Below are 26,106 nucleotides of genomic sequence, written 5' to 3' on the forward strand. Positions count from 1 at the left end.
ATTGCACTGTCACTAATTGCAAAATTGATCTTTGTGCTATTGGGATTCGTGTTGGGCCTTACGGCCTTTTGAGGATGGAATCAAACACAATCACGCGCTGCCGGCATTCAACGTATGTGGAACCAGGAGCCAATTCTATTATATACCTGGATATCAACCTAAACACGATATCTTCAACTCATCGAAACAATGGGAGTTCAGATGCAACAATTTACTCATCGTTCCGACCATTGAAAACGCACTTTATATGGAATTTTTCCGAAGGTACAACTAACTACAAAACAAAAGAAGTAATTATTGTGTTCAATTAAAATGTCTGTTCTAAACTTAACACAAACAGTGGACTAATTGACCGATGGCTGATTGATAATATAGTTGATTGGTATCCAATTAATTGCGAAATTTAAAACACTATCATAATGAAACAAATCTCAACATTCCTCGAATGGAAAAATCAGAATTTACAACTAAGCTAAAACTAATTTAATTTACACCCATTTACCCTCAATAAAGTAGGATTAAAAAAGCTTACAGACTGCAAATAAGTAAAGTGAAAAAGACAGAACGAAATTATGAATCTACAAATGAGTTTGGTATAAACAGGATTGTATAAAATGATTGAATTAACAGAACTTACAAAAAGGAAAGTAAGCTAGGATAAAACAAAACAAATCTTCACTACAAAATGATTATCTGAAATGCACAAGGTAAAAAAGTTTCAACAATTGAACAGATGAATAAAAATTTATAGATAATTGAGAATGAGGGACGAATGAGAATGTTTGTACTTTCAATTGAAGTTTTTGTTGAAACTGGTATCAAAGTATTCTAGTGTGTTTCTCAATTCTGAATCAACTGTTGACGATTTTTATCTCACTTTGTCTGTTTCTTCTCGCTGGTCAGTGTTCTTGGATGGCACCCAGAAATTGATTTGATGGGAGAACTGAGCGTGGCTGAATCCAGAGATACTAACTGTGATATAATAGAAGACCAGGGGTTGAAATAATGGGGTTGATATAATAGAAGACCAGGTAAGCGTTGTCTCGGCTTCTAATTTGGGTTTCCGTGGCGAATCTGATAACATGGTCAAGAAATCTGTGTATCACCATCATGTAAAGCACGCAGACGGAGGGTAATTGCGGTAGATCTCTCGTCTATGACTATGGTCGTCGCATGTTAAGGGGTGGTTCCATGTCTGAGTGGAGATAGGGTGACGAGCCGTGCCTCTAATTGTGGAGGGTCCCGGTTACGTACTCGTTTGGTCAGCGACCGTCGATACGCTTGACTGTGTCGCGCCCGTATGTGCGACTTTCTCATCACTTAAAATACTCCAGTCAAGATTGTGGTCACTGGGTATTTCCTCGCAAACATAGGTGTCGACTTTATTAAAACTTTTGAGGAACCTAGTAGTTTTTTGCCTAAAGAACATAGTCAGAGTTAAGTAGAGAACATAGTCAGAGTTAAGTAAAAAATGACCCTTTTTCAGCGTGGGTGTGTGATCCGAAGAGTCGATGGTTGCTTTTTGGCAGGGTTAAAATATGGTTATCCATTTTTCCGATTACTGTTTTTTCTATGAAGTTTATTTCCTGAGGTCAGCTTTGACGGTATCGTTCGACATCTATTGGCTTCTACATTAGGGGTCGTGCAATTTTCTGCGGGATTGGAGTCCAAGGAAAGGTTGTCCTCCGAGTCTGTGGATGGTTCCAGGTCCGTGTCTGCGTATCCGTCCCCTGCCCCATCGTGTAGCTCCCACTTCTTGGCCCAACGGTCAGACATGATCATTTTTCTTGATCTAAGCAATTATCAATGAAAATCAAGTTTTTCCACTTGGTGTTTGCAGTTTGGTTGAAGTTTTCCCAAAAAAAGTACATCCGAATGAAAATTGATATTAATTCTCAATTTCCAGATGATTTTTTGACTAAGTAGTTTACAGTCGGGTATGGTAATTCGTATGAGTGCCATTAAATCATTTTTCACGGTAAAAACAAAAAATTTTTTGTCTTTTTGGATCTATGGTTTCCCACTCTACAATAAAAAACTCCAATATTAAATTTTTTCATAGAAAAGTTGAAAATTGTGAGACAAAAACCATGGCCCAAGTTTAACTCTAAATTTCCTGGGAACCAATAAAAGTGACAATAATCGTTTAGGAGTGATATGACTGAGGATGAGGAAGTGTTAATAACATCCTTTGCGGACGGTAGGTTGGTAGAACGGTCGATGAATAGAAGAACGTAATTTTTCGTTCCCCAAAAAGCGTCCAATGATCCGGCGAAATCTGAATTTACTTCCTAGTTTGCAAATAAGGACAACTACGTCAGCTTAGCCTCATGGTCTGTTTTCAACAAAACTAAGGTTCTTACCAGCTTCCAAGCACTGATTGCATGATTTGCCGCAGTGGTAACTCTCTCTTTTGATTTTTGACCGCCAGATTAAAAAAGCCAGGAATTTTTTCCAAACTGGCCGGGGTGAGTTTCATGAGCCTTGAACTAAAGGATCCATAAATTGCCGCTCGAAAAATGTATTGTCTGAAAACAGGCGCTCGTATTGTGTGATAATTTTTTTCATAGTTTTTCTTGTATGATCCATGAATGCTCATCGATCGACCGCTCTTGTTGGTTGTAATCAGGTCCCAAATGATTTTGTCGTACTTGCTCATAATTTGGAACCATTTGTTTGTGTATTGGTCTTTGGGATTTAAAATTGATGTGGGTAGTACTAAGTCTGTTTTACACGTCTAAAGAGACTAGCGTGCTCACTGGTTAAAGGTACATATTTAACATTAAGGGATATTATGTGATCATCTGGGAACACAACATTTTCATTTAGCATGATGAAAAAGAGCAAGAAATTCTCAGCAATAGCATGACGAAAAGGAGCAAAGCCTTGTCTAAAACGAAGAGAATTTTAAGATTTAATTTTGAGTTGTCTAGGGTAAACAATTTGCCGAACACTTTTCTGATCTAACCTGAGAATTATTGCAATTCTTGAGTGACTGAGCAAACCACGAGAAAATAGGAGCAATAATTCTAAGCTTTAATGAAGCTAATGATCTCTCGTTAAAATTTCGACCAATCAGATTGCTAGATTTTTCCGATTTTTTTATTTTAATATTTACAATTGCTCTTACCGCGACGACAAAAAATCTACAGAAATAGAGTAGATATAATTAGAGTCTTTTGTGTTAGTTAAAATGTTCTGAATTATGTCTAAAGGAGCAACGACAAAACCTCCGTCATAAGGAGAGGAAGTTGAGGTTTTGTTTGAAGAAAACTTTGCAGCGAGTTCAATGGTTTTCTACTCCCCCTTGGAACTGCTCAAGGGTAGTGTCCAATCCGTTATGTGAGGCTTCTGTCTTCAGTCTTTTTCTTTAATATCAATATTTTCAATGATATTTGCGACTTATGCTCGTAACTTTTCAAACACAATCACAATAGGGTGACTATTATCCCAATAGTATGCTGAAAATTTGTTTAGCAGAAGTCAAGTGGGGAACTCTTGAACATATTGGTTCACCAAATCAAAGAATAAACGTTTTTCATATATATTTTTCGCTATTGCAACCTTTTTTATTGCGTATGCTTTACCGATAAAAGGTCCTAATCCGGCTTCCAAAATTTTAAAACCCAAACCATTCTGTTTCTTTCTGGATAGACACACGTTTCCCATTTCACCGCCATATTGTTTCCTGTGTAGTAACCGTATAGGAATAATTGTCGGAGGTGATTGCACTGTCACTAATTGCAAAATTGATCACTGTGCTATTGGGATTCTTGTTGGGCCTTACGACCTGTTGAGGATGGAATCAAACACAATCAGGCGCTGCCGGCATTCACCGTATGTGGAACCAGGAGCCAATTCTATTATCTACCTGGATATCAACCCAAACACGAGATCTTCAACTCATCAAAACAATGGTAGTTCAGATGCAACATTTTTCTCATTGTTCCGACCAATTATACAGATGAACAAAAACTTATAGATAATTAAAGGGACGAATGAGAATGTTTGTACTTTCATTTGAAGTTTTAGTTGAAATTGGTATCAAAGTATTCTAGTGTGTTTTTCAATTCTGAATCAATTGTTGACAAAATTTCTCTCACTTTGTCTGTTTCTTCTCGCTGGTCAGTGTTCTTGAATGGCACCCAGAAATTGATTTGATGGGAGAACTGAGCGTGGCTGAATCCAGAGATACTAACTGTGATACTCCCACTGGGGCTGATAAAATAGAAGACCAGGTAAGCGTTGTCTCGGCTTCTAATGTGGGTTTCCGTGGCGAATCTGATAACATGGTCAAGAAATCTGAGGATCACCATCATGTAAAGCCCGCAGATGGAGGGTAATTGCGGTAGATCTTTCGTCTATGGCTATGGTCGTCGCATGGTTAGGGGTGGTTCCTCGTCTGAGTGGAGATAGGGTGACGAGCCGTGCCTCTAATTGTGAAGGGTCCCTGTTACGTACTCGTTTGGTCAGCGAACGTCGATCCGCTTGACTGTGTCGCGCTCGTAAGTGCGACTTTCTCATCACTTAAAATACTCAAATCAAAATTGTGGTCACTGGGTATTATCCTGGCAAACAGGGGCATTGTTATTCGAAACGTCGTCGCAGTAATCGTCTATCAAACCATCCCAGCAGTTAAGGTTAAGAAAAGAAGAGGAACCTGAGGTTATCTGTAGCGACTCGGTTTATACTATAATTTCCGCTGGAGTATTCGGAGAAGTGGAAGCTGCTCTATTTGAACACAGTGTCGTCTGAAATGGAGATGTCCGTGGGGCCTTCATTGGAGAACCTTGTTTATTTTCTGGGTGAACTGGGTAATTTGTTAGTTTCACTCAACATAGGTTTCGATTTTATTAAAACTTTTGAGGAACATAGTAGTTTTTTGCCTTTGAGAACATAGTCAGAGTTCACTAAAAATGACCCTTTTTGAGTGTAGGTGTGTGATCCAAATAGTCGATGGTTGCTTCTTTGGCAGTTTTAAGATATGGTTATCCATTTTTCCGATTATTATTTTCTATGAAGTTTACCTCCTGAGGTCAGCTTTAACGGTACCGTTCGACAACTATGGGCTTCTGCATTAGGGGTCCTGCAATTTTCTGCGGGAATGGAGTTCAAGGAAAGGTTGTCCTCCGAGTCTGTGGATGATTCCATGTCCGCGTCCGCGTATCCGTCCCCTGCCCCATCGTGTAGCTCCCACTTCTTGGCCCGACGGTCACACATGATCATTTTTCTTGATCTAAGCAATTATCAATAAAAATTAGGTTTTTCCACTTGGTGTTTGCAGTTTGGTTGAAGTTTGCCCAAAAAAAAGTACATCCGAATGAAAGTTGATTATTAATTCTCAATTTCCGGATGATTTTTTGACTAAGTAGTTTAAAATCGGTTATGGTAATTCGTATGACATAGCCATTAAATCATTTTCACGGTAAATACAATTTTTTTTTAGTCCTGTTGGATCTATGGCTTCCCACTCTCTAATAAAACATTCCTTTATTAAATTTTTCACAGAAAAATTAAAAACTGTGAGACAAAAACCATGGCCCAAGTTTAACTCTAAATTTCCTTGGGAACTAATGAAAGTGACAATAATTGTTTAGGAGTGATATGACTGAGGATGAGGAAGTGTTAATAACAACCTTTGCGGACAGGAGATTGGTAGAACGGTCGATGAATAGAAGAACGTAATTTTTTTTCCCAAAAAGCGTCAAATGATCCGGCGAAATCTGAATTTAAATTCCTAGTTTGCAAATAAGGACAAATACCTCAGCTTAGTTTTTGTTTTCATTTATATTTTTTGGTTTTGCAACCTTTTTTATTGCGTCTGCTTCAACAATAAAAGGTCGTAATCCGGCTTCCAAAATTTTAAAACCCAAACCATTCTGTTTCTTTCTGGATAAATGCACTTTTCCCCATTTCACCGGCATATTGTTTCTTGTGTAGAAAAGGAAGTATTCGATTTTAAATTGATCTTCGTTCTTCCACTTTTCGCTTCTATGCTATTAATTTATCATCTTTATATCAAATTGTGAATGGTTTTCCTTTTAAAAGTGAGTCAAAGACTCTTTGAGAACTTTTTGGGCCTATTGCCCAGTCCATGAAATTGGCTGAAAATTGGTACATGCCCGTGTTGTCGCCGCCTACGATACTAAAGTTTCATTCGTTACTTGTTTTCTCGCACAATTTTGAGTTGGCAAAATGCGTCAAGATTTTTGAACCAGACCTGTACGTCGGTTTTTCCCAATAGTTGGAACGCAATATATTTTATGAGTTCATGTATGTTCGGCATTTGACATTTGGTTTTTTTTTTTTTAAATGATTGCCCAGTAGTTTTGAATCCAACTTAATCGAGCCGTTTGTCCTTCTAGTGATTTCGATTGGACTTATGAAGCAATTTTTGTCGTTTTATTCAAATTTTGTGATGTGTCCCTCGATTATCATTATTGTTAACACTTCATTCACTCCAGAAAAAGGAAGGTAATGCCTCTCTTCTGCTTTTTTCTAGAACCGATTTGAAAGAGGAGTGAAATCTTTAACTTTTCTATCATTCGATATCTGGTCGGTTCTAGTTAACAAGTCTTTAAATTGTGCGAAAAATTGGTTTGTCGAAAAATCGTTGCTCAGTGGACTTAATCTCTCCTGATGGGTGTTTGACTGACTAAACCAGCAGTGTACATTTCTTCTGATTCATTTCTATCCCAAACTTTGAGAGATTGTCTTTGCCAAGATATTCCGCTCTTGTCCTCCCTTGATGATGAAGAGAGTTTCTTCACAAATCCACCCACATGATTGAGTCCTGAAATTCATTTTTGCCAAAACAGGTGAGCTCGCAGTCTAACTCTTTTATACGATTCTCCACGGGGTATATTTTCAGGTTGGGGTATCTTAGATGAAATTCACTGGGCTTGCTTCGATGAAATTAACAAGGCTTGCTGAATCTACAGGTATGTTCGAAACTACAAAAATCTCTCATCCTAGCGCTATTTTCAATTGTTTTTGGTCTCTAGTCCACTATGATTGTAAAATGTTCTTACAATTGATACTGAAGAATAGTCTTTAACACTCTGACCGTTCTCATTCCAGGCGCTTACCAGTTCACATAATTCTTGGTTTCCACGTATGTACAACTATCAGTATGGACATTATCATCTACAGTATTTACATTTAGTCGTTTGTTCTTCGCATTACAAATTTTCACAAATTGTCTTTTGTAATTACATTTTTTTACAAAAAGTTTCATTCGCTGCACAGGCATTCAGTGTCCGCTCGTGAAAAGATTGCCATATTTCATACACGCATTACGTTTTCCGTTTTGAGACTTGGTTCTTTCTTTTCATGGTTATTTACGTTGGAAAACTTTGAAATCAACCCACTGGTTGTCGAAATTTCTAAGCTCAATAGCTTTTGATGGTCAAAGTAGCCCCTTTTATCTATGAGCGCCTGACTTAAAGCTTCTGAAGTACTGATGGTTGCTGACAACAGTTTTCGTTGGGTCTCGCTATTCTTCAAGTTGAAAAAAAGGATATCTCTGATCCATTCTATTTCGCCAGTCTCTCTGATATTACAGGTGCTGCAAGTTCTGGCAACGCTTTCCAAAATTGATCGAACAATTTTCTGTCTCTTTGCTTTGGAATTAAAAGTTTTTACCTCCCAAATGTGATATTTGGGAGTTTATATAACCTGAGTCCAAAAGGTCTCAAAAAGTTTTAACCCTTTTTCCTTCGTTACCGAGAGCTAAGAATAAAATTCATCGTCATTTCTTGTCTGCGTCGGCTCTTCTCAATTCATTGATTTTTTTCTTTTTTACTTTCTTGATCCATTTATCTTCGGCGGCTTCATATATTTTTGTCGCATTCTGATTCCTTCTGTATCCGACTGACTCTTTCCGTGTCCTGCTCGCTAAGATTCTTCATGTCTATATTATCGTTTGCTTTTATTGTCAATTAAAAATCGTCCCTCTGTTGGGTCCAGAAAAGCGGGGGTCCTTAGTATGGTTTGGCCAGAAAAAAGGGATTCCCCGCAGATTCGGTTCGTACTACTGTGCCATAATGAAATTTTGGAATGTTCTAACTAGGTTTGCACAAACTATCGGATTGATTCGAGTGATAATCAGATTAGAGCCTTTTCAATTGTAATTCGAACAACATGAAAATGTTTGGAACAAAACTTTTCGGTGTTGAAAAAACCGGTCTTACCTTTTTAATCTTTCGTCTGTTTTTGAGCTAATACGTTGAGCGTGCAGGTTTACAAAAGCTTATTTATGCTTATTTTAAGCCGTGAAAATGTAGTTTCATTCAAGTATAGTTAATTTTTGGTTTTGTCAGCTCCATGGGAATCATTTTTTTAAAAACTCGAAAAAAAAATCTGCAAAAAAAAATTTTTGAAAATTTTTTGAAAAGGTTTCTAATTTAATTTTTACGGTTATTTTTTTGCTTTTCTAGTCTTTTTTTTGTACAAAAACTGATTTTTAATTGTCCTTTTTTACTATGACTGTCGAATACGCCTAAGTTATTTTTTCGCTTACATCTTTTTATCACACCACACAGAAAAACAACAACACTAATTTGAAAAAACTTTGTATGTTTTTTTAAGATAATGGTCGGTACATTTTGTGCTAAATGCACAGTATCTGGCTACCACTGTTTGTTTCTGAAATTCAACAAATGATGTCACTCCGATTCCACGCTGTGAGAATTTCGATAAAAGGAAGAAAATTCGCGAAGAGCTGCGAAAACATCGAACAATACTGGGAGATGTTCTCGGATCCGAACCTCATTGTGCGGTTTCATGTGATTAGTGCTCGAGCGTTAATTACAGAAGGACATCAGAATATGTTATTTGCCAAAAGTGTCAAGTGAGCGCCTTTTGCTCCCGTATCTGCTTATTAAAAGGATCTTCAAGGCATAAAAAGGGTTGTGATTGGGTGACCGATATAATCAGTAAATACGAACAAATCAATGTTCGTTGACAAAAAATAAAAAGATATATCTGGCTAAAAATAAAAAGTATACAAAAAATTACGTCAAACGTCCAAGAAAATCAAAACCAAAACACTTGGGCCAAAATGTGCTTTTTTTCGGGTTTGTGGGTTTGTTGTATATCACTTTGAGAAGCAACCAACACTGAGTTTAGTACGATAAAAGTATTCGGGCCGAAAATGGATCCAGACCAATTGTTTAAATCAATTAAAAATGTTTTACATTCAAATCAAAAAAAAGCAAAATGATTTTAAACCGAATTGAATTGATTCTAATTCAAAATGGAAAAATCTATTTCGATCAATTCCAAATCGCTTTAACATTTTTGTCTTAAAATTTGATCCAGCTTAAATTTGATTTTTTTTGCGGTTTGAATTTTGATTTTTTTTAAGTGAATTTCAAATACATTTGCTAAAATGCTCTTCAAATACAAAAGTCCAAATGATAAGAAAAAACGAGAATAACTTAAAATTTCCAAAGTAGATTTTAATTTTAGATATCCCAGTATAAATTAAAACAAGACTGCTCGTATCAGGGCAAAGCCCTAAAGTTCCGACTGCCTTTTAAGGTCTATGGAGCATTTATAAGATGAAAACTTTCAATGTAATTTAAAAAATTTTAAAAAAATTTTGAAAAAATTTGAGATTTTATGCAAAAACATCCCCCACACTTCATATTAAGAAGAAATTGATAGATTTTGCGCCTATTAACAAATCAATTATGGCATATAAGCTTCCTTGAATCAATTTGGAACGATTTCTAAGACCGATTAAATCTCGCTTACGCGTTAATAGCGCGAAATTTATCGCGCGTTAATTGTCCCAAATTGGCCAAAATGGCAATCTTTAAACCCCCATAACTTTACGAAAAATGATCACAGGTAAAATATTATTTCAAATTCAAGCTCAGGACAACAATAGCTTTCGAATGATATTTTAAAAAATCCGTCAAAAACGGCTAGTTAAAAAGTCGAAATTTGTCTGGAGAAAAAAAACCCATCCCGAGCACAAATATTCCGTTACTTTCGTATCGAAAGTCGGAACAATAAGTTCTTTTAGAAATTTAGATTGATCTGGAAGTCTAAATCATTTGGTATAGTGTACATTATAAGTCAGTTTGGATCAATTTTGAATTGATTTGCAGTTGGTTCAAATATTAAAAAAAAACATTTTTCCAGTGCGGAAATGCTCTAAACCTAACAAAACAATACAGTAGATTTTGGTGCTCAATAAACTAATATGTGTAAGAATATAACAGCTCCTACACATATTAGTTTATTGAGCACCAAAACCAACTGAATTTTTTGTTAAGTTTAGATTATTTCCGCACTGGAATTTTATCTCGTAATAGCAGAATTTTATTAGTCGTAGGTCATTATATCCGATTTAATTAACTTTCTTGAATTTGACCGTAGGACAGAATGAAGACTTATCGGAAAGATTACACAGATATGTATGACATAAGTATTCATCGGGGGGTTGTTGTAAATGGGCAAACGCTAGGGAGGGGGGGGGGGGTAATGGAAGGGGAATAAGTCCACCTCCAACTTTACCACCCCCCCCCCCCCCAAAAAAAAAAGTTTCTAATGTCTTAACAAAATTGTTGAAAAAAAAAAAAATTCAGTTTTTGAGAAACATAAAAAATTAACAGAAAATATCAAAGCTAAGCAGAAAAAAAAATGAAATTGAACAACACGTAACCCACGTAACCAACAAAATGTGGTTCAAAATGTAGAAAAGACTTTAAGTGCGTTGAAATTCGCATCTCAGTAAAGTGGAAAAAAAATCGATTATAATTTAGTTTCATTGTCAGTGTCCACAAAAGTGAAAAATAAATCAATTATAATGGATGAAAAAAGGATTTTGTTGCCTCAAAAAATACTAATATTATAATCCATTTCTAATTGATTATAATCGATTTGTTTTCACTTTTGTGGACACTGACAAGGAAACTCAATTATAACCGATTTTTATTTATGGAACTCTAATGCGGGTGATAATAATTTCGAAAATAATTGTTGAAACTACCAGAATAAACTTTTCGTTCCGGTCTGACCCACATTTTTGTAAAACTTGCAAATTACGAAATGATTGATTTTTGAACGCTGAGGTTTCCGCTGGTATCACTTAACTTTCAGTGGTGTCGTTGAAACGCATTCGGTTTTGCATTGGTTAGTTTGACAAAAGCCAAACGCTTTAGCCATAATTTAAGGCTTCTTGATACAACACATCAGACAATCTCAACAAAAATGACTTTTTCTCTTAGAAACTGTTTGCAACAAAACAGTTTTTTATAACTAACCAAATGCAAAAAGCTATCATTGCCGTTAAATTGTTCATGAGACGTGTCATGGTTTGTATTGGTTTGTTTCGACTGCTGACGAACCACTGCCGACAAAATTAAATGCTTCGTATATAACATGAGACCAATTATTCAATTTTAGTGAAAACATAGTAAAAATAAAAACCGTTTTATGAAAACAGTTATGACTAATCTATTCTCGTAAGAAAAACTATAACAACACTATTACTATGATTTTACTTAATCATATGCAAATTGGCAATGATTGCCAAAAAATCAACCAGATAACTGTGCTCATTTTGCATTGGTTTGTTTTCCAGAGACTGAAACACTCAGCAGTTATGATTATAAGTGACAAAAATTAAACTGTTCGAATGCAGTGAAAAATTATTGGTTTTTCAATAAAATCAGAATAAGTTTACGCATTGATTCCGAGCACGAAAATTTTGCAAGGCATAAAAACGAAATTACAAAACGATACGAAATTACTTTTCCGAGTTATTAAAGGCCACAAAAGCTGTACAAAATCCGTCAAGTTAGATTTTACAAGGAATTTGCACTTATTAAAGATGTCATCAGCTCTTCTAAGTAATGGGGAAAAGTGGATCCAAAAATTTAATCAGGATAGGGCGATATATTGCACAAGTGAAGATCGGGAAATTTCAGAGCTCATTGGTTTAATTTGGAAATCATTTCTTAAGTTAACATCTTCGTAACCTCTCCCCTCCCTCCGTCCTCCGCGCTCGAACAGTTTTGGAAGAGGAGGTTAAATTCTAAGTGGAAGTTTTTAGCCAATCAGTATCGAGCATTTTAAATGCAGCGCTTAGCAAACTAAATCTAAGCATTAGTGCTCGGATAGAAGTTATTAGCTTGGTTTATCTGGGGGGGGGGGGGGGGGGGGTGGTAATATCTTGATTTCTTTTTCTCAATTTTCACTCCAACCTTGAAACTTACTATCAGATATTGTTTGAGTAGACTAATGATCTTTACCTGCAATCTATCGAACTAAGGCTAAATATGGCAACAATCCTGGTCCGATCAAAGAGTGCAAAGATGGATTGACTGTCTGCATCAACAACTTGCAGTCCAAAACGAGGGAAATATTTGAGTGTAGAAGCATGTTGGCGTTCGACCTGTATCAGGAAAAGGCGGCTTTGTGGAACAGAGTTTTGGGGGAAATGAATGGCTGGTCAGGTAAGGCAAAAATGTAGAGTCTGAAAACTTGTAAAGTCATAAACCAGCCGGCACAAATTTCCAAGTAATAAGTAAGTAGAATTGTTATTTAGCTTTGTGGATCCTAAGATGGTTCTTTTTTAGTCAACCAGCCCGGAGGTTACTTATTTAGGTTGACATGAGAGCATATATTCAGCGCCCTTTAAGCTCTGACTTACTTGCAAAAGCTTGCCTTACAGATTGCAGCCATGTGCGATTTGAACCAGCAATCATATGATTGCTGGGCACCATCACTACCGGAGCGCCACATTGCCACACTCAGGAAATGTATCTGTGTTTAGAAAAAGCCTGAAAAAGTGGCCTTATTTTTGAAAAGAACTCAGTAGTATAGTAAACAAGACTTCTCGTATCGCGGCGAAGCCCTGAAGAATCCGACTGCCTTTTGAGGTCTGTGGAACAGTGAAAATACGAATAAATGAAATGTAATAAAAAAGCGAAACTTTTTTTAACTTCAGATTTTTCCGAAAAAAATCTCCCCACACGCCATATAAAATACAAAGTAACAGAGTTCGCTTCTAATAACAAATCAATTATGGCAGAAAAGCTTCTTGCAAACTGTTTGGAACGATTTCTAATATGGATTAAATCCCCGAATTAATAGCGTGATATATTGCGAGTTAATTGTCCCAAATTGGCCAAATTGGCAATCTGTAAACCCCCATAATTTTACGATAAAAGATCACAAGTGAAAAATCTTTTTAAATTTAAGCTCACGACAACAATAAATTTTGAATGATATTTTAAAAATTACGTCGAAAATGGCTATTGAAAAAGTCGAAAATTGTCAGAAGAAAAAAAACCCGAGCACAAAAATTCCGTTACTTTCGTTACGAAAGTCGGAACAACAAAACTAATCGTCACAGACAGAAGCCCTGAATGTTTGGACTTCTTCCTAAGGTCGATGAAGCAGTAAAAACATGAAAAAACTAAACGTAATAAATAAATAGAAAAACTTGTTTTTTTTAAGTTTGAGATTTTTTTGAAAATCATCCGCCCATACGCCATATATATTGAAAAATGATAAATTTGGTTCCTGATAACAAATCTATCATGGCAAATAAACTTCCTTCAACCAATTTGCAACTATTTCTAAGACGGATTAAATCTCCGCTTTCTCGTTAATAGTTCGAAATATATCGAGCGTTAATTGTCCCAAGTTGGCCTATAACTTAACGAAAAATGATCATAGGTAAAGTCTATGACAAAATGACAAAAATATGACAAAAATACCTTAAGATTGACAAAAAAGTTTTGTCAAAAAATGGCTAGTTGAAAATTCCAAATTTGTCTGAAGACAAAAATAACTCCGAGCACAATTATTCCGTTACTTTTGTTACGAAATTCGGAACAAAAATTAGAAAGCAACAAGATTAGGAGTTCTTTTTTTTGATAATTCCATAATATTATTACAAAGCACAGTGCTGATTTAAATTATCCGGACAAAACGAACAAAACTTGAATTTTAAAACCTGTTTTTCTCAAATTGGGTTATGGTTAGACAAAAATATGAGAGAACAAAAGTTGCTTAGAGTTTCATCAGAATTATTATGATGCAATTTTTTTTGCCGAATTTCTCAATCAAAATTTTACCCCAAAAATGGATCTTTTTCGCTTTTTTCAAATAATCAAGAATTACGTTGAAACTACTACTTAATTGATGAGAAAACTATATCACAAGAAGCCCCCTAAACAGCCCAACAAAGTTCAAGAAGGGTTAAATCTCCAAAAATAGTATAGGAGAAAAAAAAATTTATTTGATAATCATTGAATATAATTTTTACTACATAAACCCCAGAATCTGTGCTTAAAATAAATTTTAATCAATTTGCGCAAATCTATGGAGATTTAACCCTTGTTGAACTTTGTTGGGCTGTGTAAGAGGTTTCTCACACTTCTTATAACTTTTTACTCACGTAATATAAACTTCTTATCTATTAATAAATTCTTATCTATTAATTTGCGCAAATCTATGGAGTTGAACTTTGTTGGGCTGTGTAGTTTCAGCGTAATTCTTGATGAATTGAAAAAAAAGCCAGTATGACTCATTTTTGGGGTAAAATTTTGGTTTTTTGGCGTAATTTTATCGTAAAATTTTTTGGCGTAATTTTTGATTAACTAAGAAAAGCCAAAATGACCCATTTTTGAGTAAAATTTTGGTTGAGAATTTCGGAGAAGAAATTGCACCATATGAATTCTGATGAAATTCTAAGCAACTTTTGTTCTCTTCACTTTTTGTCTAATTTTAACCCAATTTGAGAAAACTCGCTTAAAGTTTTAGCAGAAATAATCTGATGTAATTTGTTTTGCGAAACTCGGGCCAAAAATTTTACCCCAAAAATGGGTCATTTTGGCTTTTCTTAGTTAATCAAAAATTACGCCAAAAAAAACCCAGTCGATCACAGACATAATTATATCAAAGTAAGCTCCTACGTAGATCAACAAACTCTGGGAAGGGTATATTGCAAATTGTTTTTAAATAAATTGTTGATATTTTTATAGTAAAAACGACCTTTTTTGTCTATCAAACAAAAACAAATTATTTTAGATAATGTTTTGGAGAATATACCCTTCTGAAAGTCTGTTGGCCTTGCGTAAGGAGCTCAATTTGATATAATTATGTCTGTGATCGACTGGGTATTTTTTGGCGTAATTTTTGATTAACTAAGAAAAGCCAAAATGACCCATTTTTGGGTAAAATTTTGGTTGAGAATTTCGGAGAAAAAATTGCCACATAAGAATTCTGATGAAATTTTAAGCAATTTTTGTTCTCTTTTTAACCCAATTTGAGAAAAACTCGTTGAAAAATTCAAGTTTTGTTTGTTTTGTTCGGATAATTTAAATCAGCACTGTAGTCAAACACACAAAAAACTTTAAAGAATCAGTTAGGAAATGTGATTGGATATTATACACACATCAGAACCCTTTTTGGTAAAGTTTCAAAAGCTAAGAATCGAGCAGTGATAATAAAATGAAACTACGAACATGTGAAACTACGAACTTTTAATTTTATGATGCCCCTTTTTTGCTTCAATATAAATGTTCGATAACTTGACTAATCAAAACACGTCAAAAGTTTGCATTAAGTGTTTGATATGGAAGCGATTTGTGACGTGATGTTTTGCTTCCTTCTTTTTGGGTTATTTGAGCCCACCATGAGCACTCCCTGTTGCTTCAAAGTGAAAATCTAACTCCATTAAAAGAAAATAATCAAATAAAGTAAGCATTTAAGCTGTCTCACTCAGGAGCACAATAATGGTAATTCCTGAAAAACGATTAGTTTCATGTTTTCGTGATTTTTATAGAAGTTTTTCCAAAAAAAAAATTATTTTATCGTTTTTGCCAAAAATTTTACGTGAAATTTGCTTTTCAGGCCCCGTGGCTTACGTAAAAAACAACCCTCGCCAGGCCGTCAATGATTTGGTGGAAGACAACAAGAAAGAAGGCAACACCAATGGCTTCTTCTCTCGGTGGTACGATCGGCTGGCTCCCATTGGAGCCAGTATTGCCGCGGCCGTCGCTCCAGAAAAACACAAAAGTCTAGTAAAGAGTGTTTTCTCCTTCTTCAGCAAGAAGGCGATCGGCTTCTAACAATGAGCAATTCTGGAGGCAATAGGAATCTATCAAATACAATAAAAATTGAACTTGAAAACTTTTTGTTTACTTTCTTATATGTACTGCTTCAAAATGTTTATAATAAAGTTGCGACTGTGCTGAACTTCAAACAATGAAAAACATCCAAGAAACCGACTTTGACCAGAGACATCAATACCATTATAATTGAACTTAACCAATTAAACTTTTCTACTCTGCATTCTGAGAGTTTGGGACGTTTCGTGGAAACTTTAAGTGAGTAGATTTGCTAGTTGATCAGTTTGTGGATCCTAAGGTGGTACTTGCTCAGGAAAAGTATATGTATTTAGAAAAAGACTGAAAAGTGGCCTTAATTTTGAAACGAACTCAGCAAGTATAGTAAACAAGACTGCTCGTATCAGGGCGAAGCCCTGAATGTTCCGACTGCCTTTTAAGGTCTATTGAGCAGTAATAACATAAAAAAAATTTAAATTAAAAAAAAAATTTTAAATTGAGATTTTCTGTGAAAATCATTCCCCCACATGCCATATAAAGTACACAATGATATAATTCGTTAGAAATCATCTATGGCAAATACGCTTCCTTCAACCAAACTTATCGCGCGTTAATTGTCCCAAATTGGTCGAAATGGCAATCTTTAAACCCCATAACTTTACAAAAAAAATAATCCCAGGTGAAATATATATTCAGCTCAGGACATCAATACTTTTCGAATGATAAGAAAAAATTCCGACAAAAATGGCTAGCTAAAAAAACTTGTCTGAAGAAAAAAAATACCCAAGCACAAATATTCGGCTTCGTTACGAAAATCGGAACCATAATCTCTAGTATTGGGGGTAGGAGAGGGCAATTCCTAAGGGACTAGTATTATAGCAAATGAACTTAATATAGCTAATCCCATGTAAATGATCTGAAGTTGATCCCAATTTAAGGTTGTTATATTCAAGTATCCCGCTTCAAGTACTTTAGGCAATTGCACTGAGGGAAATTTTTTGCCACCAGAACTAGTAGAAAACAAGAATGATAATAAAAAATTATAAAAACTTTTCATATCGGAGATTATTCAATAGACATTTGTCAAAATACATAACTCTGATATGCAAGCATTTACCTGAAATACTTTATATCTAATCTTTGATCAGAAATACATTTAGTCAGAATTTTTTTATAAAATGTTTAAATGAAGCAAATATTCTTCAATTCTTATTTTAATTCTGATCAAAAATTAGCTAAATCTAGGCTATTCCCGTGTTCACCTTCATAGACCAAAAATGCTATTCATACAATTCCACAAACTAAGTCTTTGAAAATACTACTCATACAAATTTCGCACAATTTGCTTAAATGGTGTCATTGTTTTTTGAAAGATTTTTTTTCTTTTTTTGGCATAAAAGTCGCTGCATTGAATTAAACAAAATAGAAAAAATTGTTGTCACAAAAAACTAATCATACTACAAATTACCATGTACAAAAATTGTATGACTTGTTTTTTTTATGACGACAACAAAAATTGAAATTGCTGTTAAATAATTTTGTTAACGGCAAATCGAATTTTGAACTCAGACAAGCATTTAAAAAAAAATAATTTGCATGCAAAATTTAACTTCGTGTATACATAACGTAGTCGTCCTGGACACAAGAAATTTGATTTTTTCTGCCATTTCTCTGGATAACTTTAAAAAAAAAACGCTAAAAACTCTTGATTCTTTTGTATGGCTAGTTTTTGTATGCCTTGATCATTGTCTGATAATTTAAAGAAACTTTTTTTAGCGGGATAGTTTTAAAATGAGCCCCACGAAATTTCGAAAATAATCATCTTTGAAAGTTTTTGCCAAAGTTGAAAAATTTGATGCGTTCAGTATATCATTTGGGCAGGTCGTTTCCAATACATTGTAAATTCAAAACGATCAAACCTTTGGTGACTATAGTTTTGAGTAAACCATGGTTTTTGTCACCTGTGTTTGGCCATGAACATATCCCAAAATTTTCAGCTATTATATATTTTTTAAAAAGTCATTTTTTTGGTTTTTGAAAAAATGCTAGTCATACAGTATCCATATATGAAAAAGCACTATTGATAGACCTTTCATGCATTTTTCTGTACTTATGGAATTGAATGAGAAGAGTATTATTGGCATTTTTCCATATATGAAAGTTGTATGACTAGCATTTTTGGTCATCCCTGGTTTTTAGCTAGAAAAAAATCTCTTCGTGGGGCTCAAACCCCCATGTTTTCAGTTTGCTAACTACTAGGCTATATACCCTGTACAAGACTTAAAATTTTTAGCAACCTAATGCAAAGTAACAGTTGTTATAACCTCACGTCCTTTATAACAGTTAATCTATTGTTTATTCTTGAAGCATGTTTATTTCGTTGCGGTTGAGCAGTGAACTGATTTCTGGTTATTTCTTTCCAGAAATTAATTCATTCTATACTAGAAGTTAAAAAGATAAGTTCTGTGCAGAAAATACGAGAAAACGTGGCTAGATAATCTATATAAAATTTCTATCTAGAAAAACACTTCCGTTGGGAGGACAACAACAATTATAGACATTGTAAGGCATTATATATAAGTACCACTTTTTTGGATTGCGTGCACCAACAATGAAAACATGAGAACTGTGGAAACTTAGACCTCGAGCGTGTATTTGTTTTCATTGACCACTGCCCTGTCAAAATTGATGGAGCTAGGTGATTTTTCAAATACCGATAAAATTGAGCTCATGAATTCAATGCGACTCTTTGCTCTATTGTAATTTTTATATAAAGAAGGGAAAACATTGGAGGAGGATATTGCTCTACGTTTTTCATCTCAAAAACAGCATAAGCTCCATTAAAGGCGTGGATTTGCTCATATAGTTTCAATCATCAAGCTATATAACAAAATTTATAGGTAGTTTTCTTGTAATTCAAACTTCCACAGCCCGGGTTTTTTCTCCATAAAACTCATGAAATTGATCAAGCAAATTTTTCTCATGCTTGCGATTTACTTCGCTCTCAACAAAATTAAACGGGCATTCATTCAGAATCAGTCATTCTGACTGATCAAACCAGTTCTTCTATTTCTTAGAAATGAGAGGAGTGAAAAGAGGAGCCATTTAAGTTTCATAGATGAGCTCTCTTAATTTGGTCCAGTAGCTTATTGAACCGAACCCATTCGAGCGTTTAAGCCAGCGAGTCTTACAATATAAACTTCTGTGTTCGTTTTCCCCAAATGACATGAATAAATATTCGTCAATCCGGCTCGTACTTGACATTTCAAAAAATATATAAGTGGAAGTCACTTGTGAAAAGTTTGGCAGTCTTGTGATAAACAGACAAAATCCTCTAACTACGTGATTTCGGCCCTAGTTTTGCCAATTTTTTGAAACAAACAGTCAATGATATTGACAATTATTGACCAGTTGTTAGTATGAGGCCGTTAATTAGTTAAATAGCTCATTTGCGCTCACTCAATAAATGAGCTCATTAATATTGGCAATAATTCCATAACAAATTTTTTTTGCAATCCCCTGGCTTTCAAGCGCTCTGAGCTGGAAAAAAAACGCGATTGTTGCCTTGGACACTTCTGCAAGTATTTTAAATCTATCACAATAATTGGCCACTTGATTATTATGAATTTTGCAGATTTTTAAGAGGCTTTTATTGTTTTCAGTCATTATATTTGTGATCATTCTTTTCACTTATTACATAAGTATTGCATAATTGACAGACAAAATTGCGAATTTAAAAATTTGAATATTTCAATTGGATTGTTACATCAACCAGGTTTTTAAATTGTTTGCTCAAAAAGAGTTTCATCTTCAGTTTCTGTTTCATAGACAACCATATTCGACTAAAAGTCTGAAGGTTTGCAGCTTCCTCTTTTCCATAAAACTTAAGGAGTGGAAGAATTGACTTTTTGAATGATCTCAAGAGTTTTCTCTTGTTTTTTGGGATGCATAATATTGTCATAACGTTTCTCATTGTTTTTATACAATTAGATCAGATCTAGTTTGGTTTGTTCATAGAGATAAAGAGACTTCACGTTGTTTTTCCTTTCGTATAATCTAAATCAGAAAAACATTCAATCAAATATACCAGCTTTCCACAAATCAGCTGGGATTGAAGCTCATTTTATTACTCAAAACCCAATTTTTTTTTAAATGTTGTTTTTGAGACATTTCAGCCCCCGATCCGATTTGTTTGTTTCTCTTGCTTCACATAATCTTTAGTTGCCGCTTCCATCTTACACAATTCTCAACTGGCTTAATACAATCCTATAGGTGATACAAAAACATATACCTCTGCTAACAAAAATGTGTCGTTGAAATTGTTTCAAACCAAATGTTTTTAAATCTTTGACGCCCATTTTGGCAACTCAATACATCTGAAGCAATTAAAAAGACATCAATTTCTTTGCCTACTTGTTTTTAAATTGTTTTCAGAGTTTTTTGAGTTTGTTTATGTGCAATCCAATAAAACAAACTTGTGTGCTATCTTTTAGGCTGTACTAAGCATTTCATTACTGGCTGCCAAAGTTTTTAGGCTTACAAAATAACGATTCCAATCTTGTTTTCTTCATTTTTTGACAATATTTTTTTCTCATTTTTATAAATCACTTTGAGTTTTTGAATAGTTTTACGGAGATCTATAGACCGCTTAGTCCAAAAGCAGTCGTTATTTGGCACACAACACACATTCAGCTAAAAACTGGTTTCCAATTTCTTTATAAGCATTTTCACGATACATTTAGAAATACATTTTCTCGATACATTTTCTGGATACTAAAAAAAAACCTCAGAAAAATAAAAATTTTGAAATACTGCAGCAAAGTTTTTCACAACAGTTGTTCTTCTGTGCTCATTGTGAGAAAGTTCAGATTATAACCACTTTCTCCATCGGCCTAAAACTTTTCAAGGAGGCACAAAGCAAGAAACAAGCAAAACAAGAAAGCTAGAAGCGTGATATAGTACCAATCAATTGATCTTTTTCCACCGATAACGTTTCCATGTTTCCTTGTCTCTGAAACATCAGCTAAGACAATTTTAAGGTGCTCGTATCACTCCGCGCAGTCCTGCCAGTTTGCTGTAGCTTTAAAAACCTGTTCAACTTAAAAGCGATACCATTAAAGAGCTCCAATTAATCCTTCATCATTTCTGACAAATGCTTTTCTTAACTCTCCGATTGGTGGTACTTCTCAGCGTCTCTTATTTCTGGCAGTCTCTTCAGTCTGAATCAAACCATCTTCCTGATTTGTTAAAGTTTGCTCCTCAAAAATGTCTCAATGTTTTCAGAGTGGCGAGGTCATTAGTTAATTGATCTGTTATTGCTGACACTAAAGTTTTGACACAAGTCTGCGAGTTACCTAGCCCATAATTGAACTGCTCCAAATTAGGATAATTTAAAACGAAGCAGAGTTAAATGTGTATACCTAATACGTTGTTTCCACTGCCATCTGTGTGTTTCAAAACTGGTGGTAACCCTAGTGTAACGAGTTTGACAAAATTTGAGCAAGCTCAGAAACTGAAATCCAGGTAACATTTTGAATCAGATTTGAAGTAAAGAGAAAATGGAACGCCCTCAGCATTCTCCCAAGATGAAAAACCAAGAAAATCTTTTCTTTATCAGCATAGTTCACGGAGACTAAAAACAGTTCACTCAAGAAAGAAATTTCGAAAATAATTGTTTTCAATAATATATAAAAGTTTTCGAGCATTTCTTTACTGAGTAGAACATGTTATTCTGCAGACCTAGAAGCTGAAATTTAAAACAAAAGTTTTGTGAGTATTCATGTTAATTGCGTCTCAAGAGTGACGGGTTTTTGGTTGTGCTTTTGAACAATTGAGAAAGTTTCTGCGTATTCAGAAAAAACCATAAAGCAAAACTAAAACATTACAAGACTGCTCGTATCAGGGCGAAGCCCTGAATATTCCGACTGCCTTTTAAGGTTTTATGGAGCAGTAATAACATCAAAAAAATTAAATGTAATAAAATAAAATGAAATTTTTTTTCTAAAATTTGAAATTTTTTATGAAAATCATACCCCCACACGCCATATAAAATACAAAAGGATAGATTTCGCTCCTTGCAACAAATCATTTATGGCAAATAAGCTTTTTTCAACCAATTTGGAACAATTTTAAGACGGATTAACTCTCTGCTTACGCGTTAATAGCGCGAAATAGATCGCGCGTTAATTGTCCCAAATTGGCCAAAATGGCAATGTTTAAAATCCCAATAACTTTACAAAAAATGATCACAAGTAAAATATCTTTTCAAATTTGAGCTAAAGACAACAATAGCTTTCGAATGATATATAAATATTCCGTCAAAAATGGCTTGTTAAGAAGTCGAAATTTGTCTGACCAAAAAAAACCCACCCCGAGCACAAATATTCCGTTACTTTCGTATCGAAAGTCGGAACAATAACCAATTACTCTCCGACCAAGGGAGTTTTTAGTGGGTTAAAGGGTGATTGAATGGAGCATTTTGGTGAGATTAAAAAGAATCGTAACGATATTTTTTATCGAAGTGCGACAGATTGGATACTTTAAGATTGAGACTCGTTTTATACTGAAATGACATATTTTAGCTTATGTAAAACTCTGATTTTATTAAATCAATTCCGTCTTAATTTTTTCATCTCTGTAGAAATAATGAGGTACATTTCATTTTTTGCTCCGCGCTACCCGCAGATTTGAGAAAAAATTAAGAATTTGAATCCAAAAATAGATCTCAAGTAAAAAGTCAGTGATTTTTGGTCAGAGTGTTTTTTGATTCTCAAAGTTTGAGTGTTTTTTGGTTTTCAACTGGTTTTCAATTATTCGTGTGTCAATTTTTTCAAATTTTCCGCTCTTTTAAATTAGTAATTAGTTGTTTAGCGAGACTATAGATCTTTCCAGCTCGGTCGGTTTCTTTAGCAACGTCAAAAACTCATAAAATGTCAGTTTATTTTCAAAACTTTTTTGGAATGAAATGGTCTATACAAGCTGAGTTTCCGAGGCTTTTTTTCTGTTTTTTTGTCGTATGGTCCTTTTGTCCCGTTTTTTGCACGTATGTTTCCTTCAGAATGCAAAGTTTTTCTCTTGACAGATCAGGACTCAGTTTGGTGCTCCTCCTTAGAAGCCTAAAAAAGTGTTAAAAAAAGAAGCGAAATCAAAGAAATAATATCACAAAAAGCATCAGTGTGATTGCAACTGATCTAGCTATATTCGACATTGAAGAAGCTTGTCAACATTCTAGCAAACCAAGTGTGACAATACCAGCTGTTTGGCGAATAATTTTCAGCTTAAACATTCAACTGTTCCTTGATTTATTGCCAGTTTTGTGCCAGGAAAACTTTATCAATTTCTTCCGTTTTGACTTTCCTATTATGGTTCAATAGTTGGACCTTGTGGATTTTTTCAATTTTTGATCAGTAGAAAATGGTTTTGTTGAAAGACGTTTTTAAACTTTCTCGCAATTTTTTCCGTTCTTTCAATTTTTCCAGGAGACATGATTTAAACTATTTTTTGCATAAGATATACCCATAATAGAACACATCAAAAGCCACAAGATACTTTCTTTTGCACTTAATTGTTCCGACTTTCGATACGAAAGTAACGGAATATTTGTGCTCGGGGTGGGTTTTTTTTTTCTTCAGACAAATTTCGACTTTTTAACTAACCATTTTTATATCATTCGAAAGGTATTGTTGTCCTGAGCTCAAACTTGAAAAGATATTTCACCTGTGATCATTTTTCGTAAAGTTACGGGGGTTTAAAGATTGCCATTTTGGCCAATTTGGGACAATTAACGCGCGATATATTTCGCGCTATTAGCGCGTAAGCGGAGAGAGTTAATCCGTCTTAGAAATCCTTCCAAATTGGTTGAAAGAAGCTTCTTTGCCATAATTGGTTTGTTACAAGGAGCGAAATCTATCCTTTTGTACTTTATATGGCCTGTGGGGGGGAAGATTTTCATAAAAAATTTCAAATTTTAGAAAAAAAAAGTTTTTCATTTTTTTTATTTTATTGAATTTTATAATGTTATTACTGCTCCATAAACCTTAAAAGGCAGTCGGAACATTCAGGGCTTCGCTCTGATACGAGCAGTCTTGTTATTTTATAATTAGGATAGATTACTGTTCATTTAGGGTCCATAAGTAACTTTTGAGACTCAAAATTGCCGTTTTTGGCTTCCACAGACAGCTTTTCTGGGTGAATTAATAGTTAGCAAAATTTGCCACTACGTTTTCACATCCATTTACTTATAATAAGCCTTCCGCTTTGTCAGTGTTATACAGTCAAAGTGATTCCTTCTTCTATTACAATACTTTTTTGCACCAGTGGTTTCTTTCCATAGATGATTTGATGCTTAGATGCTAGTTGCTCGATGCTGTTTATTTTACAATTAAGAACAAAAAGTATGCTCTGATTTGTCCAAGACTCCCACATAGGGACGCCAGGGCCAAAAGACGCCAGGGCCAAAAGTGGCTCCATCAGAAGTGAAAATAAAACAATTTGATTTGCTTGCAACAAAACCCTGAAAACTCTACAGCAAAAAGTAAAAAGTTTCCAATCTCTTCATTTTTTTCAAAATTCAAACTTCAAACGCTTTACATCGCGAAGAGTTATACGTGAGGTAAATTGTTTCTAGAAAATGAGATATTAGTTGTTTCTTCATCGTTCATATTTGTTACAGAATCAGTTTTTAAGTTCGCGTTAACCCAGAGTTACATTTGTGAAATTCTTGTCTTAAAAAAACTACCGTGTCTGTACAAAACAGTCCCATACAAAACAGTCCAATACAAAATAGTCCGGAAAAGTATGAAAATGAACGAAAAAAACAGTCCGATACAAAACAGTCCGAAAAACAGTCCCAAGTAAGAAATTGTTTTAACAAGCCGGCAAGCCGAGAATTGTCCTTTGTTCAGCAAACATAATGAACAAAATAGTGACCGCCGCAGTCACGCCAACGTGTTGCGAGCTTGCCAACAGTGGGTAGAACTTAATACGAAATTTAGAGCCAGTTATTGCCGCAAAGCGGCGACGCGCGCGCAGCGCGCCCACCGGCGACCTTAAGCCGGACTGTTTTGTATTGGACTGTTTTTTCCCTCCATTACATGATTTTTCGGACTGTTTTGTATGGGACTGTTTTGTATATGCACCGAAACTACACTTCCACAAATTGCAGTTGCTACTTCTGCATGCAAAGATGCAATTTTTATTTCTCCCTTGAAAGCTAACGAAACCCAAAATTTTTTAATTATCAGACAAAATCCATTCTACATGAAACCTTTTTTGCTCCATTTAATCAAAAAAAAAGTTTCATAACTGATGAGTTAAAGTATTGGAAGCCTCTTGAATCAAGATCTTACCTACTGTTTTCCAAGGTATATTAACAACCCGTTACGAAAACTTTGTATTTTTCACCTTACTGTATCCTAGAATCGGGTTTTTAGAACTACTCATGTAAACAATTCCGGTCTTCAGATTAGCCTAATCTTTCAATTAGACCCTTCCTTGTTGTTAGGAGTACTTCTGTTACCGCATCCCAGGACGTCCTTTTTGTATGTTGAAACATACGTCCTTTTCATATGTTGAAACTTTTTTAAGCAATGTCAAAATTTTATAGCCAGGAAGTGTCATTTGCTGCTATTGGCAGAGCTTTTTGATGTTCAGTTTTGTATGTTAGGTTTTCAGCAAAATTAGAAATGCAATCTCGTTCAATTGTGATTTTCTTGTCTGTAACACAAGGTAAATTTTTATCAGCAAGGCAAAAAAAATTCTTGAGCTGTTTTTAGCAACTTCGATTTCTTTTTGCAATTTAAGAAAAAAATATATTTGCAGTTATTTTTTGCTACAACTTTTCCGGATAGATTGCAGAAAAATGTTCAGAAATAATGAGTAAAACACACTTCCATTTTTCGTTTTGTCAGTTTGGCAACTAGGATGTTAATGCTGTTTTTGGTTGAAGAGCAATTTTTTTATTATGGTTGGAGCATCCGGAGGTGGAGGAGCTGTGGCAGTTCTTTTCATATTG

Source organism: Symsagittifera roscoffensis, chromosome 10, assembly GCF_963678635.1.
Source record: "Symsagittifera roscoffensis chromosome 10, txSymRosc1.1, whole genome shotgun sequence".
Taxonomy (NCBI): domain Eukaryota; kingdom Metazoa; phylum Xenacoelomorpha; order Acoela; family Convolutidae; genus Symsagittifera; species Symsagittifera roscoffensis.